General features: G+C 43.5%; 1 long non-coding RNA gene across 1 annotated transcript in view; it reads right to left on the bottom strand.

Annotated features, from left to right (window-relative positions):
- Positions 1 to 11,476: 11,476 nt before the first annotated feature.
- LOC309361172 overlaps positions 11,477 to 14,210 on the bottom strand; it is a 190,167-nt gene continuing 187,433 nt past the window's right edge. The window contains exon 2 of the long non-coding RNA XR_014164363.1: positions 11,477 to 11,844. This is a non-coding gene — a long non-coding RNA (uncharacterized lncRNA). The remainder of the gene's footprint in view (positions 11,845 to 14,210) is intronic.

Raw genomic sequence — 14,210 nt, 5'->3', positions numbered from 1 at the left:
ATGAGGAGGTCTGGGAAGTAAGTTATAAGAAAATAAGGGGATGAAATTTTTACTTGTTTTTAAACTGTTTTTAGTTTTGTATTTTTTATATTTGATATGTCTTTTTTGTGTTTCATTTTTTCTGTATAATTTTTGAAATGTTAATAAATATCTTTTAAAAAAAATTCAATAAAAGAGACTCCTCGAGACTTGCTCGAGAGATGCCTCCCATATGACACCTGCTACTTGTCTGTCGTGATTTCAACCCAACACAGCCCGTCGCTCCGCATCACAGAGATCCCATTAATCAACAGTCTTTACTCCCAATCTTCGCTTGAAGTATGTGCATTTGCTTCTTTTTCCAATTACCGTACTTTTCTCTCTATAACACACAGATTTTTTTCTCCTAAAAAGTAAGGGAAAATGTCTATGCGTGTTATTGAGTGAATGTGTGGTCCCTGGAGCCGACCCTCCCGAGCGCAGGGGGAAAATCAGGCAAAAATCCAAGCGCGCGCGTCAGGGAGAAGGGAGCTCCGTGAGAGAGGAAGCTGTTGCTTTCCTGCATTCTGCCTCAGGGTCTTACTGCCCACCCTCTTCTGTTTCGGTTGCTGTTTGCTCAAACGGAATAAAGAGCAGGCAAATCCCCTCCCCTCCAGGCAAGCAGAGGTGAAAGGAAAGGATCTCCGTGCTCCGGTGCTGCTGCGTCCAGGGAAGCATTTTAGGGACTCGCAAGCAGCCGGAAAACATGCAGGTGGGAGAGAGAGAGAGAGGGCTGGCTTGGGGGGGGGGGTGGGGGAAAAAAAACTTTTGCCTTCCTTTCCTCCCTCCTGTTAAACCCCTCTCCTGCATTCTTAGCCAGCTGTTTCTCTGCACACCCCTCTCGTGCTGCTTGTCCCTTCTGTGTTTTTCCTTCCCTCCCCACTTAAAACGTGGTTACAAAGCACGGATCCATATGGATTCTCAGGATCTTTGCTTTGGGTCACCCCAAATTCACCATCAGATCACATTACATGTCCATGGCTACAGCCTGCACCAAAAAAATCACGCACCCACTGTTTCCTGGGGCCACAATGGTGCAAAAACGCGGTTACAAAGCACAGATCCACAGGGATTCTCAGGATTTTTGCATTGGGCTACCCCAAACTCACCATCAGATCACATGTCTGTGGCCACAGCATGAGGCACAAAAATGATACATCCACTGTTTCATTCAGAATTTCCCCCCTTGTTTTCCTCCTCTAAAAACGATGTGCGTGGTATGGTCAGGTGCGTGTTATAGAGCGAAAAATACGGTATATATTTCGAGCTGATGCAAACCAGTGCGCGATTAGAGACAGCGTCCAGGAGAAGCCAACCCCAACCGAGGGCTTCGTGCCTAGTGCCTTCACCCCCTTCTTTCAAATCTGGGGGTGAATTATGGGCACAGCAGGCAAGGCAGTGCCCCCCATTCCCTTGGGGGGCAAGGGAGGCTGCATACTCCCATATCAGCCTCTTAATTACCTTGTGTGGGTCGGAGAGATGTTATTGTCGGCCATCTTCCAATGCACCCCCTGGTGGCCCCCTTCTGGCAGCACTTTTTACGGTAGTAAATAACTTGGGTAAAGTACCATATAGCTGGAAACATGCTATAGTAGTCCCAATCTTTAAGAGAGGCCACCCAAATGTACCCTCCAATTATAGGCCAATTAGCCTGCTTTCAATAATTGGGAAGCTGTATGCCCGATTCCTCAGTAGCAAACTGACAACTTTTCTAAATGAACATAATATACTATCTGAAGCCCAGGCAGCCTTTCGTGAGAACCATTCAACATCAGACCACTGTCTAATGCTGTCCTTCTTAGCTGAGAAGTATACCAGGCCTCTACAGGGTAAATAATAATAATAATAATAATAATTTATTATTTATACCCCGCCCATCTGGCTGAGTTTCCCCAGCCACTCTGGGCACTCTGGGTAAACTCTTCATGGCCTTCATGGACCTGAAATCAGCGTTTGATTCCATCCCCAGATCCCAGCTATGGTCCAAATTAAATCTGATTTTGCAGGACAAACGACTCCTCTTTCTTATAAAAGTACTGTACAATGGAACCAAACTGCAAGTCCGATGCGGTCAGCAGGGACAGTTATCGAACAGTATCAAGATGACTAGGGGGGTGAGACAGGGATGCATTTTGGCCCCCACACTGTTTTGCCTATTCTTAAATGACCTAAAAGGGAGCTTAATGGACCCAGATGGACACCTTCCAAAAATAGGAATGAGAAGGACCCCCTTGTTGTTATATGCGGATGACGCAGCCATCATCTCACATTCCAGACCGGTTTGAAATATCTACGATCTCTGCTGCAGGTACCCAACTGTGTCCCCAACTCCATAGTTCTGTTAGAAGCTGGTGAATGCCCAATTTCAACTAAAGCATGGTGGGCTGCCCTAAAACATTGGCTCAGGATTTCAGTGTTTGAGCTAGGGAAGGGTTTGTACCAACACCTGACCAATGAGGAGTTTGTCAGCAAATGGCAGAAAACCATGGCTAGAAAAGCCACCTCTATCGGTCTGTCACCCCTCCAACTGTATTACCTGGGTTATGAAGGCACCCTAAAGATGTTAAAGCAAAGATTATGGGATAATGCACACAGTGACTTGCGATCTCGATCACACGCAGTCTGTAGTCTCCTGGCAGTAGGAGTACAATATGGGCATGTCTTTAAGTTAACATCTTACATTAAAAACCTGACAGTCCCAAATTATCGAAGGCTTTTCACCAAAGTCAGACTAAACGTCTTTCCTTCTGCAGTGTTGGATGGCAGGTTGAGAGGAGTTCCCTACCAGGACAGACTTTGCTCGTGTGCTCAAGACATCGATTCCATAAAACATATTTTGCTGCACTGTGCAAAATATGAGCAAGCCAGGGCTGAACTGATATTACCCTTGCTGGTACCTTTCACGGGAAAATCAGAGGCTCACTATGTCAGGTTCCTATTGGAAGACCGGACATACGCTAGAACACTAGCAGTGGCAAAGTTTTTATCAGTGGTTGCAAGAACCAATGATCCCTATCTTTTGAACAAAATGCTTGTTTAACCTGAAGGTAGGCTATATGAATTGTGCATTGCTTTGTAACGATTTGTTGGGTCTCTGGACCGTAATAAAGATTGATTGATTGATTGATTGATTGATTGATAGATAGATAGATATTAAGAACAGAAAGCTAAATTAATTGTAAATCAGGTGATAACAGATGATTGTAAGATACAAAAAGGAACTAGACAAGGTTGTCCACTATCACCGCTTTTGTTCATTCTGGTCCTGGAAGTACTTGCCAGAAATATAAGATAAAAACTGGGGGAAGTGTGTACAAACTGAAAGCATATGCTGATGATTTAGTGATTACAGTGGAAGATCCCAAAAATTCTCTCCCTAGAGTTATAGAAAAAAATCAAAAAATTGGGGAAGTGGCAGGATTTAAATTAAATAGAAATAAAACTAAGTTGTTAGTAGAAAACTAAGTTGTTAGTAGAAGAAGAGAAAAAAGAGTTGCAGCAAAGTATTGAGATAGAAGTCTATAAAAAAGTAAAATATTTAGGGATATGGTTAACTGTAAAAAATATAAATATTTACAAAGATAATTATGAAAAAGTGTGGCTTGAGATAAAAAGAAATTTGGAAATATGGAGTAGAATGAACCTCTCCCTACTAGGAAAAATAGCAGAGGTAAAAATGAATGTTCTGCCAAAAATGCTCTTTCTCTTCCAGACAGTCCCAGTAATGGTGAAAGATGATTGCCTCAAAAGATGGCAGAAGGAAATTTCCAAGTTTATCGGGGGGGGGGGGAGGCCAAGGATAAAGCATAGGATATTTACAGACACAAAAGAAAGAGGCGATTTTGCTCTCCCAGCTGCATGTTTGGTATGGCCAAACACTCTGAATCATTCTAAAAGTTTATTAAATTTGTGAGGTCCATGCCTTTACACAAAATACCATAAAACATTATTAAAAGATAAACAATAAAATTATAAAAATAAGCTAAAATTCAAGCCTTGCTGTCCCAGCAAGGAAACTACCCCCCCAAAAAACACACCCCACCATTCAGGAAAGAAGATACAGCAACAGGTTAGGAGAGCAATGGGAGGGACCTCGCCTTTTCATCCAGGAACCATACTCTAGTTTTCATAGCCTTCACCACAAAGACCGCTACCACGTGAGAAATCCGTGGATCAGCGTCCACCAGTAAAAACTTTACTTGGTCCTCAGAGTTGACTATTGATTTGGGAATAGTTTGTAACATCGCATCCCTGAAGGCCGAATAGATGGGACAATACAACATGTAATGTGTGAGATCCTCTTTGGTTCTCATATGACAAGGACATATACGCTGCTCTACTGGGATTTTTGCATATCTGCCTGACAGATAGGCTGTAGGAATGGTTTGAAAATGGGCCATGGTGAAAGCTCTCCGAAGGGTGGGATTGGTGATATTCGCCAAGTAATTGGCGCCGGTTTTGACTGTTTTCAGTCGGGGAAACCAGTGGGAGGACCCTGGGTTCTGTATTTTTGTGATATCTAACAGAGCGTCTCTCTCCAGGATCCATTCCCGAACTTTGTCCGGGCTCCACAATTTGAGAATATTAAACTCCGGAAGGGTGTATCTAACCAGGATCTCAGATAGGTTTTGACGCCAAGTGGTGTTCTTTTGAAGAGATACAAAGGCTTGTTTGGCCAATAAGATGTTTGAAGTGTTTGCAAGGTTGATGTAGAATCGTAGGAATCTTAAGTGGGCCCTGGCAGACACAGAGGGTAATCCAACCTCCACCCTCAAGAAAGCTGCTGGGGTTCCTTGAGGAAGGCCTAGAATCCTCTTGAGATAATAATTTTGCAACATTTCAAGCCATTCCAACAGCCTCTGGTTCCACCCCCAGAGTTCTATCCCATATAACATCCCAACAAAAGCTCTTAATGCCGGGATCACCAGTTGACCTCCCCGGGTATGGAAGAAACTAAGCAGGACCCCAATTGTTCTTCGTGTTAGGATGGTTACAGCCTTATAGTGGGCTAACCAACTAGATGTAGCCTGGAATGTAACACCCAGATATTTTAAAAAAGGGCACTGTTCAATCACATGATCGTCTAAAGACCATCTAAAGGCGTGGCGAGCTCTACTGAACACAATTTTTGTTTTGTCATAGTTTATCTTTAGTGAGTTATGGGAACAGTAGGCTGCGATCCCCTCCAGCATGCTGCGTAAGCCTCTTCGGGTGAGTGCCATTAAAGCCATGTCATCGGCATATAGCAATATATTCAGACGTTTACCTTCAAGGGCTGGAGCCGATGACTTGTACTTTGCCATGTACTGGACAATGTCGTTTATATAGAAGTTAAAAAGAAATGGGGCTAGCAGGCATCCCTGTTTGACCCCTTTCCCCAATGGCAGTGGGTCCGTAAGAGTTCCCAATGGGCCAGTTCTGATTTTGACTGTAGTATCTGTGTGTAACTCTCTGAGAATTTTTAAAAGCCGTCTATCAATGTCCGTTTCATATAATTTTTTCCATAGTCTATCTCTACAGATTGAGTCAAAGGCAGATGTCAAGTCAACGAAGGTCACAAAGAGTCTGCTCTTATACGCTTTTGCATATTTAGCTACCAGGGTCTGTAGTACCATACAGTGACCTATCGTATTGTGGCCCTTTCTAAATCCTGCCTGTTCCTGGTTGAACAGGTTAGAATGGTCCGCCCAGTCTACCAACTTGTTTAATAAGTACCGGGTATAGTTTGTATGCGATGTCCAGAAGGCTTACAGGGCGGTAGTTTGCTGGATCTTGAATATCTCCCTTCTTGTAGATAGGGGCTACCACACTTAGTTTCCAGTTTGCTGGAATTTTACATGTGTTGTTTATTGCCGTAAAAAGTTTGGCCAAAAAGATGGCCCACCATTGGGCATTTGATTTAAATACCTCAGGGGGGATCATATCCTCACCAGGAGCTTTGCCATTTTTTAATGTTTTAATTAGCTGTAGGCACTCTAATTCCGTAACAGGATCCCAACTAGCTAGATGGTCATTCTTCAATGGGAGGGACGTACTCGAATTAACAATATTTGAGGGTGTGTATAGCTGGGAAAAGTGTTGAAACCACACATCAGATGGAATACTGTTGTTTACAATTTTTCCTTTGGATGAGACTCCCTGTGTTACTATTGCCCAAAATTTTCTATCGTCTCGCAATTTAATCGCCTTATCAAGTGCCTCCCATTGTTCCTTCCTATAAAGGGATTTCTTGAGTTTTAAGGTGTTTTTATAGTAAGAGCGCCATCTGTGGAAATTTACCATAGATGACAGAGTCCTCTCCTGTTTTACCTTGTTTTGTTGTTTCCTAAGCAGGGATCTTAGCTTCCGGCAGTCTTTGTCAAACCAGCCCCCCGATTTGTTATGTTGTTTGGGAGGCCTGGTGTTTATAAGTAATGGAAAAAGAGACTCTGAGACCCGCTGATATAGTGAAAAAGGATAAAAATTAGGTAAAAGACACTGGTCTCTCAGAACCAATAAGTCTGGAGAGTGCAGGTGTTGTTTAATTTTAAGCTCCAGCTCGCTGTTCCATTTACGCCTGCGTGGGGCCGGTGCTTGAGGAGGGACTGCACAATGTAGATGTTGCAATCCCCCTGATTCGAGGGGAGTTAGTGAGATTGCTCTAGGAAGATGGTCGCTCTCAGTTCTGTTAAAAGTGCTGAGACCCTGTGCCCTCTCCAAAATTGTTGGAGAGACCAGGATATGGTCAATCACACTTGCACCACGAGGGCCAATAAAAGAAAAGAAACCTCCTGACCTATCCATGTGAGTACCATGCAGGTTGTACAAATTATGCTTAAAGGCAATCTCCAGTAATGTATTACCTGCCTTATTCAGGACCTTTTCATCAGAACTCCAAGGGATAAACCAGTCTGCCTCTGGTAAAAACTGGGTTTTGGAGCCATATGAATTGATGTCACTGCCTATCCTAGCATTAAATTGTTCAGTTTCTGTTAATCGATTCTCATAAAAACTTACAGATTCTGGCTTCACACAATTAACTCAAGGCAGAGTCAATTTACTCTTGGCAGAAAGCCAAGGTCTGCTTGACCTAGAAACTACTTACTCTGATTGGTTAATGACCAGCACTCAACTCTGTTATCTAGGAATGCTAGCACAGTTTGTGTAGGGTGTGTTAGGAGTAGAAGTGCTGTGTATGGTTAAGAGAGAGAGAGAGAGAGAGAAAGTAAGGGTTTATTTTGCTTTGTTTTGTATGCAGAAACTCTGCTGGTTTTATTTTTCCTTTTAATAAATCCTGTAAATAGTTATTCTGAGTCTAGCTGACTAGTCATTTCCACCTCACCTAGCTTCTTCGCTGTGCAGGAAAACTCTGCTACGCTTGGGCTAAAGCTATTAGAGCTATGCCTGGCACTTCAAAGTTCCAAGAGGTTATGGGTATTGTGCTGCCAGCCTGAGTTGTGGTGGTGTCAGCATCAACGGTGTTGGTTCCAGTAGTTCCAGAAGTTGTTGTTCCTGTTGGTGCAGCAGATGGACACTGGCTGGTTCCTGACTGCTGTGAGCTGGTGACGCAGTGGACACAAGGACAACAGCTGCAGCGGGCTAGTGCTGGGTGCTGTGGTTCCTGTTTTCTCTCTCGGTGGTCGTGAGTAGCTGGTTCCGGGTTCCAGGGACATCGCTCTCAAGATGGCCTCATAACCAGTTCAGATGGCTTTTGAGCGTCTGAATGACTCCAATTACTTGCTGTGGTCGGAACGCATGCAGGCAGTGCTGCAGAGGGATCGTCTCTGGCAAGTGGTGAGTAAGTTTCCTGCGAAGCCTGATGATGAAGACCTTGATACAGACCAAAGAGCAAGGGCCACAATTGTCTTGGGGCTGGAAGATTCCCAGTTGCCGTATGTGAGGGGAATCAAGACAGCTAGAGGTGTGTGGCAAGCACTTAAAGAACTCCATGTGCGTGAGACAGCGGTTTCCAAGCTGTTCATTCACAAGGCATTGTACAAGGCAATGTTACAGCCTGGGGTTACAATGCAGGAACACCTACACAGTTTACAGTTAAAGTTTGCTGCGCTACAGGAAAGAGACTGTGTGTTAGACCAGCAGGAGAAGGTGGCTATTATTTTGAGTTCTCTCCCGAAAAGCTGGGATAATTTAGTTTTGTCTCTAGAAGGCATACAGGAGCGTGATTTATCAGTCAGCTACGTTACTGGGCATTTGATTGAAGAATGGCAGAAGAGGCAAGAAAGGTCGTTTGCTGCAGAGGCTTCTACAGGCGGGTGGTTTGGAGGGAGTTCTCATGCCGTGCCAGAGGTGAAGCAAAAGCAGCGTACCAGTGAGGAGTCAGCGTTTGCTGTTAGGCGTTGTTTCCGATGTGGGTCTTCAGCGCATCTAAAACGACAATGTCCGGAGTTGGTCTCAGTGGCCGGTGCAGGAGCAGAGACGAGATCAGCAGCAGCAGCAGCGTAAAAGGAAATTCTTCAAACGAAAACAGTCGGCTTAGCTGGTGACCGCCAAGGTCAAGATTGCTGATGAGAAACAAGCTGTCTGGGTGGTCGATTCGGGAGCGTCTCGGCACATCGTAAATTCAGATGAATTGTTTGCTTCCAAGAACTCAGCACAGCGCAGCCAGGTGGCCCTAGCAGACGGAAGTACTTCCGAAGTGATTTCGGGGGGTGCAGTTTTTGTTCCTTGTCTTCGTGAATGCCTGCAAAATGTACTTTGTGTGCCTTCATTAAGGAGCAATCTGATGTCTGTAGATTGTTTGCTAAAAACTGGGTTTAAAGTGTATTTTGAAGGAGACAGTTGCATTATTAAGAAGGCTGGTGAGATTTTAGGCACTGCTAAGTCAGAGGGAGGCTTGTTTTGGCTTAAAGCAGGATCTCAAGTTGCAGCAGTAGTCAGTAAATCTCATCCTGCAGTGAATAACAAAGCTATACATGACAACTGTGTGCACTTATTGCATAGGAAAATGGGGCATGCTGGCTGGAAAAGTGTACTAAAAATGTCTGAATTGGCTGATGGGGGTAATTTAAAGAGTTGTAACAAGTACCTTGATTGTAATGTTTGTAAAAAGGTTAAAACCCACAGAGTCTCTTACCCCAGAAGTGACAGAGTTAGTGAGTCACCGCTACAGCTGGTTCACATGGACGTAATTGGTCCATTTGCTGTAAGCAGGGGTGGATCGCGTTTTTCATTAACAATTGTGGATGACGCCACACGTTACTCTTGGGTTTTTCCCATGAAGAATAAGGGTGACGTGTTCACTAAGTTTAAAGGCTGGGTGGCATCTGTGGAAAGATTTCTGTCCATTAAACTCAGAAGGATTCAAACGGACAGAGGTGGCGAATTTATGTCAAATGCTTTTAGAGATTGGTTACAAAAGCGTGGCATTGGGCATAGAAAAACGAACGCTTTTTCCCCAGAGGAGAATGGCGTTGCAGAGCGAAAACACAGATCTTTACAGGATATGATGTTTGCCATGCTTGATGATGCTGATTTGCCCATGTCTTATTGGGGGGAGAGCATGCTCACCGCGTGTTATCTCCAAAATAGGCTCTTTCATCAAACAATAGGTACAACTCCGTACTTTAAATTGTTTCAGAAAAAACCCAAAATTGACCATTTGCATGTGTTTGGATCAAAAGCCTGGGTATTAATTCCAAAACAAATGAGAAAGAAGGGAGATCCTAAGACCAAACAGTTAGTGTTTGTGGGCTACCAGGAGCTGGGAAAAGGTTTCCGCTTTGCTGAAGGGACAAATGGCATTGTGATCTCCAGGAATGCCAATTTTTGTGAACATAGTGGCTGGGAGAGACTACATGCCAATACTGAGGTTTGGTTTGAACCTTCCCAGGAGCTTCATGACTCTGAAGGTAAACATAGAGAATCAGAGTCTGAGGGGGAGGAAAGTTCAGATAAGACCTCTCAAGAAAGTGGAATTAGCCAGAGACCAGTTGCTAAGCAACAAAAGAGAGGTCATAGTTCTGAGGAGGAAAGTGGGTCAGAAGAAAAATTTTCTCCCAGAAGATCTAAAACAGTGTTTCCCAACCTTGTGCCTCCAGCTGTTTTTGAACTACAGCTCCCATCATCCCTGACTAGCAAGACCAGTGGCAAGGGATGATGGGAATTGTAGTCCAAAAACAGCTGGAGGCACAAGGTTGGGAAACACTGATCTAAAAGACAAAACAAAGGAGTGCCTCCAGTGCGTTTTTCTCCAGATACTGCAAATGTGTTTAGTGTAATTGCAGAGCCCAAGAGTTTTCAGGAGGTGTTAAAATTACCAAAAGAGGAGGCAGAGCTCTGGAAACAGGCAATGGAGGAAGAGATGTCCTCTCTGAATGAGCACAAGGTCTTTACACCAGTAGCAGCGCCTGAGGGGGCAAAGATTGTAGGCTGCAGGTGGGTGTACAAACGTAAACCTCTGGTGACAGGAAAGTACAAATACAAAGCTCGTTTAGTGGCTCAAGGATACTCTCAGTGGCCTGGAAAAGATTATGATGAGACTTTTCCCCCTACTGCTAAGGGGGACAGTGTAAGGCTGATTCTAACGCTTGGAGCAAAGAGAAAACTCCTGTTAAACCACTTTGATATCCAGACTGCATATTTACATGCATCAATATCAGAAGACCTGTATCTAGCCGAACAGCCTGGTTATGAGACAGGTTCCAATAGAGTGTTGAAATTAAACAAAGCTCTATATGGTCTCAGACAGGCTGCAAGATCTTGGAACAAATGTTTCCATGAGGCCTTAGTGTCATTTGGTTTCAAGCAGAGTACAGCTGACAATTGTGTTTATGTACGTGGTACAGGCAGTGATCAAGAGTTTTGTCTGATTTATGTAGATGATGTATTGTATGCTTGCAAAACAGATAAACAAACTAAAAGGTTTGCCAAGCAATTGTCCAGTAAGTTCAAAATGAAAGACTTAGGCCCGGTGAGGACATATCTAGGGTTGGAAGTGTGCTGGGCCCAAGATGGCAGCTGCCTAATTAGTCAGCAGAACAAAGTTAAACAACTACTGACTACATACAGGATGCAGGATTGCAAAGGAGCAGTGGTGCCTATGGATCCAGGTTTCATAAAAACACTTCATATAGATGAGAGTCCTGAATTTGAACATCCTGATGTATATCATTCTGTAATTGGAAGTTTATTGTATCTAGCACAGTGGTCCAGACCTGATATTAGCTACGCAGTAGGCATATTAAGTAGATTGGTCTCAAAACCCACACTGAATGCCTGGAAAGGGGTAAAACAAGTTCTGAGATACCTCAAACAGACAATTGGCTATATGTTACAATTAAATTCTTCAGAGGATGAAATGTTGAGTTGCTACTGTGATAGTGACTGGGGAAATTTGCCAGATAGAAAATCCGTCACAGGACTAGTCATAATGGTCGGTGGAGCTTTAATCAGCTGGCGGTCACGCAAGCAAGACTTAAGTGTGTCATCAACGGAATCCGAGTACGCCGCATTGAGTGAATTGTGCAACGAGGTGATTTATTTCAAGCATTTGTTAGCAGATTTAAATGTAAATTGTGGAGAACCAGTACGAGTTTACATTGATAATCAGGCTTGTATAACCTTAAGTAAAACAGAGGGTTTCAAATCACGTTCCAAACATATCTCTGTAAAAATACCAAAATGTACGTTGCTGTGTACAAGACAATATAATCACATGTACTTATGTATCAAGTGAAGAAAATGTAGCAGATGTATTAACTAAACCATTGGCAAAGATAAAGAACAAGCAAATGTGCAAGGGTTTAGGTTTGCTGGAAAAATAATCTCTTACATAGGTGTTATTTGATGTTAATTGTCCAGCAGAATCTGTGAGGGGGTGTTCAGTTTCTGTTAATTGAGTCTCATGAAAACTTACCGATTCTGGCTTCACACAATTAACTCAAGGCAGAGTCAATTTACTCTTGGCAGAAAGCCAAGGTCTGCTTGACCTAGAAACTACTTACTCTGATTGGTTAACGACCAGCACTCAACTCTGTTATCTAGGAATGCTAGCACAGTTTGTGTAGGGTGTGTTAGGAGTAGAAGTGCTGTGTATGGTTAAGAGAGAGAGAGAGAGAGAGAGAAAGTAAGGGTTTATTTTGCTTTGTTTTGTATGCAGAAACTCTGCTGGTTTTATTTTTCCTTTTAATAAATCCTGTAAATAGTTATTCTGAGTCTAGCTGACTAGTCATTTCCACCTCACCTAGCTTCTTCGCTGTGCAGGAAAACTCTGCTACGCTTGAGCTAAAGCTATTAGAGCTATGCCTGGCACTTCAAAGTTCCAAGATAAAATCACCTGCCAGCAGGATGTTCCAGTCAGGAAATTCTATTTTGGCCTTCTCCAAGCATGACTCCAAATCTTCCCAGATTTGTATTGACTGAGAGGAAGTACACACGGGGGGAATATAAACGTTGAAACATAGAAAATCTCCCCCTGTGTTATTGGAGATAAGTAAAATCTGAAAATTGTTGCTCTTCATCCACTGCAGTTGTCGCACCCTGTACCCTTGCTCTATAGGAATAAAAGTGACCAAACCGCCACTAGGTCGGCCACGGTTATTTAGTTTTTTCGCAGGGGTAGCAAAAGCCACATAGCCCTGTAAGTAAGGGAGATGAGAGTCTAGGCACCAGGTCTCTTGTAAACAAATAATCTGGAATTTTGAGAGGAAACCCAGAAAATCAGCATCGCCCTGCTTAGACAGCCAGCCCGCCACATTCCACGATAAGATGTGGAAATATGGTGGTGAGGGGAACAAAGGTAGACTCCTCCGTTTGTTCTTTAGGATGATGGAATGTATGTTTTTGTAGAGGTGGGGTGAGCTGTTAAGATCATTTATGGTAGGTACTAGCCTAGTGAGTTTTGTTTCCCTGGCATGGTGTTCCCTCGCTGTATCTGTCTTTCAATCCTCCACCTGAATGTCATCTAAGGATCCTGAGGCGTCCACAAAGATTGAACCGTTCCTACTCATCGGCATGGCAAGATCAACCTGGTGTGTTGTTGTTTGAGGTATTAAGGGTTGTGTGGGAGAACCCACTTCTTCGGGGGACAAGAACCGGCACTGCGTCCAGTCTTCGTTGGATAAAGGCTTTGTTGTGTTAGTAGCAAAATTAAATTCCAAAGGAGCAGAAAAGCCTTGGGGGAGTAAGGATTTTTTAATGGTTTGTAACCTAGCTATTAACGCATCCTGGGACTGTTGAATCTGCTCAAGGGAGGCTAAAAAGGACAGCTCCTTTTCGGTTAAGATATCTTTTTTGATTCATTGGAAGGGAGTAAAATTTTTTGGAGCTTAGCCTTCTGTTTGGAAATTTTGGCTGCCTCCGGTTGGGCTTGTTTGTAGTTTTCAGAAGCCATTTCCAATTCTGTGCGCAGACTAGTAGGCTTGCATGTTCCTAAGAGGGATGGTGGAACGCCGGACTCTTTGAATAGGCGGGTCACCAACAGGCCAGCCCTCTGGAGCCTGTCCCTCCTGTCCAAGATTTGTTTAGTTACCGACCAGTCCTTAAAGGTCACCACAACTCTGTTTTGGGCCTTATCAAAAGGAAGAAATTTCACGCTGACAATATTTTCTGCTGGAATAAGGCCTCTGATGACTAAGTCAATTTTCTTAAGTATATAAATTCTCTGTTGTGAAGGCGTGAGAAGGCCTCCATGCTTGAAGAGAGGGAGGAGGACTAATTTATGTTTAATTAAAATTAAGTTCTGGCTCTTTTGTACTCCCTTCTGGGGAGTTTCTTGCTTTGGGTCTGGAGTTTTCTTTAGTTTTCCACTAGAGGGCAGTGATTGTTTTACTAGCCTTGGAGGGCTAGCCACCTGGTGTTTATTTAAAATGTTTGGGCTTTGGCTCTTATTTGGCGTTGTTATGCTGGGGTTCTTTGTGCTTGAGTTCTCCAGAATCTTGAATAACTTTGAGAAATTCATTTTCCCAGTCCGAGAGGGCAGCTTAGCCTTTCGACCCATTTTCACATTCTTTGGCTTCTTCTTGTGCATTGAACTCTTTCCCTTTAAGGGAGGTTTCCTAGTGGCCAATACTTTTCCTTGGACTAGTTTGGCTCTGCTTGTATTCCTTTCTTTGATGTTGGGCTGGGTTTTATTGCCATTTGACTTGTTGCTGACTTCTTTGTGAAAGTGGCAGTCCTCTTTCCTCCTGATTAGTTCAATCAGGGAGGTGAGCAAACCCAAACATTCTGAGAGAAAGTTTTTAATTGGGCCCAGT

Source organism: Podarcis melisellensis (assembly GCF_964234715.1).
Source record: "Podarcis melisellensis genome assembly, chromosome: W".
NCBI lineage: Eukaryota > Metazoa > Chordata > Lepidosauria > Squamata > Lacertidae > Podarcis > Podarcis melisellensis.
The sequence above is the reverse complement of the archived record's forward strand: the minus strand, read 5'-3'. Positions and strand labels throughout refer to the sequence as shown.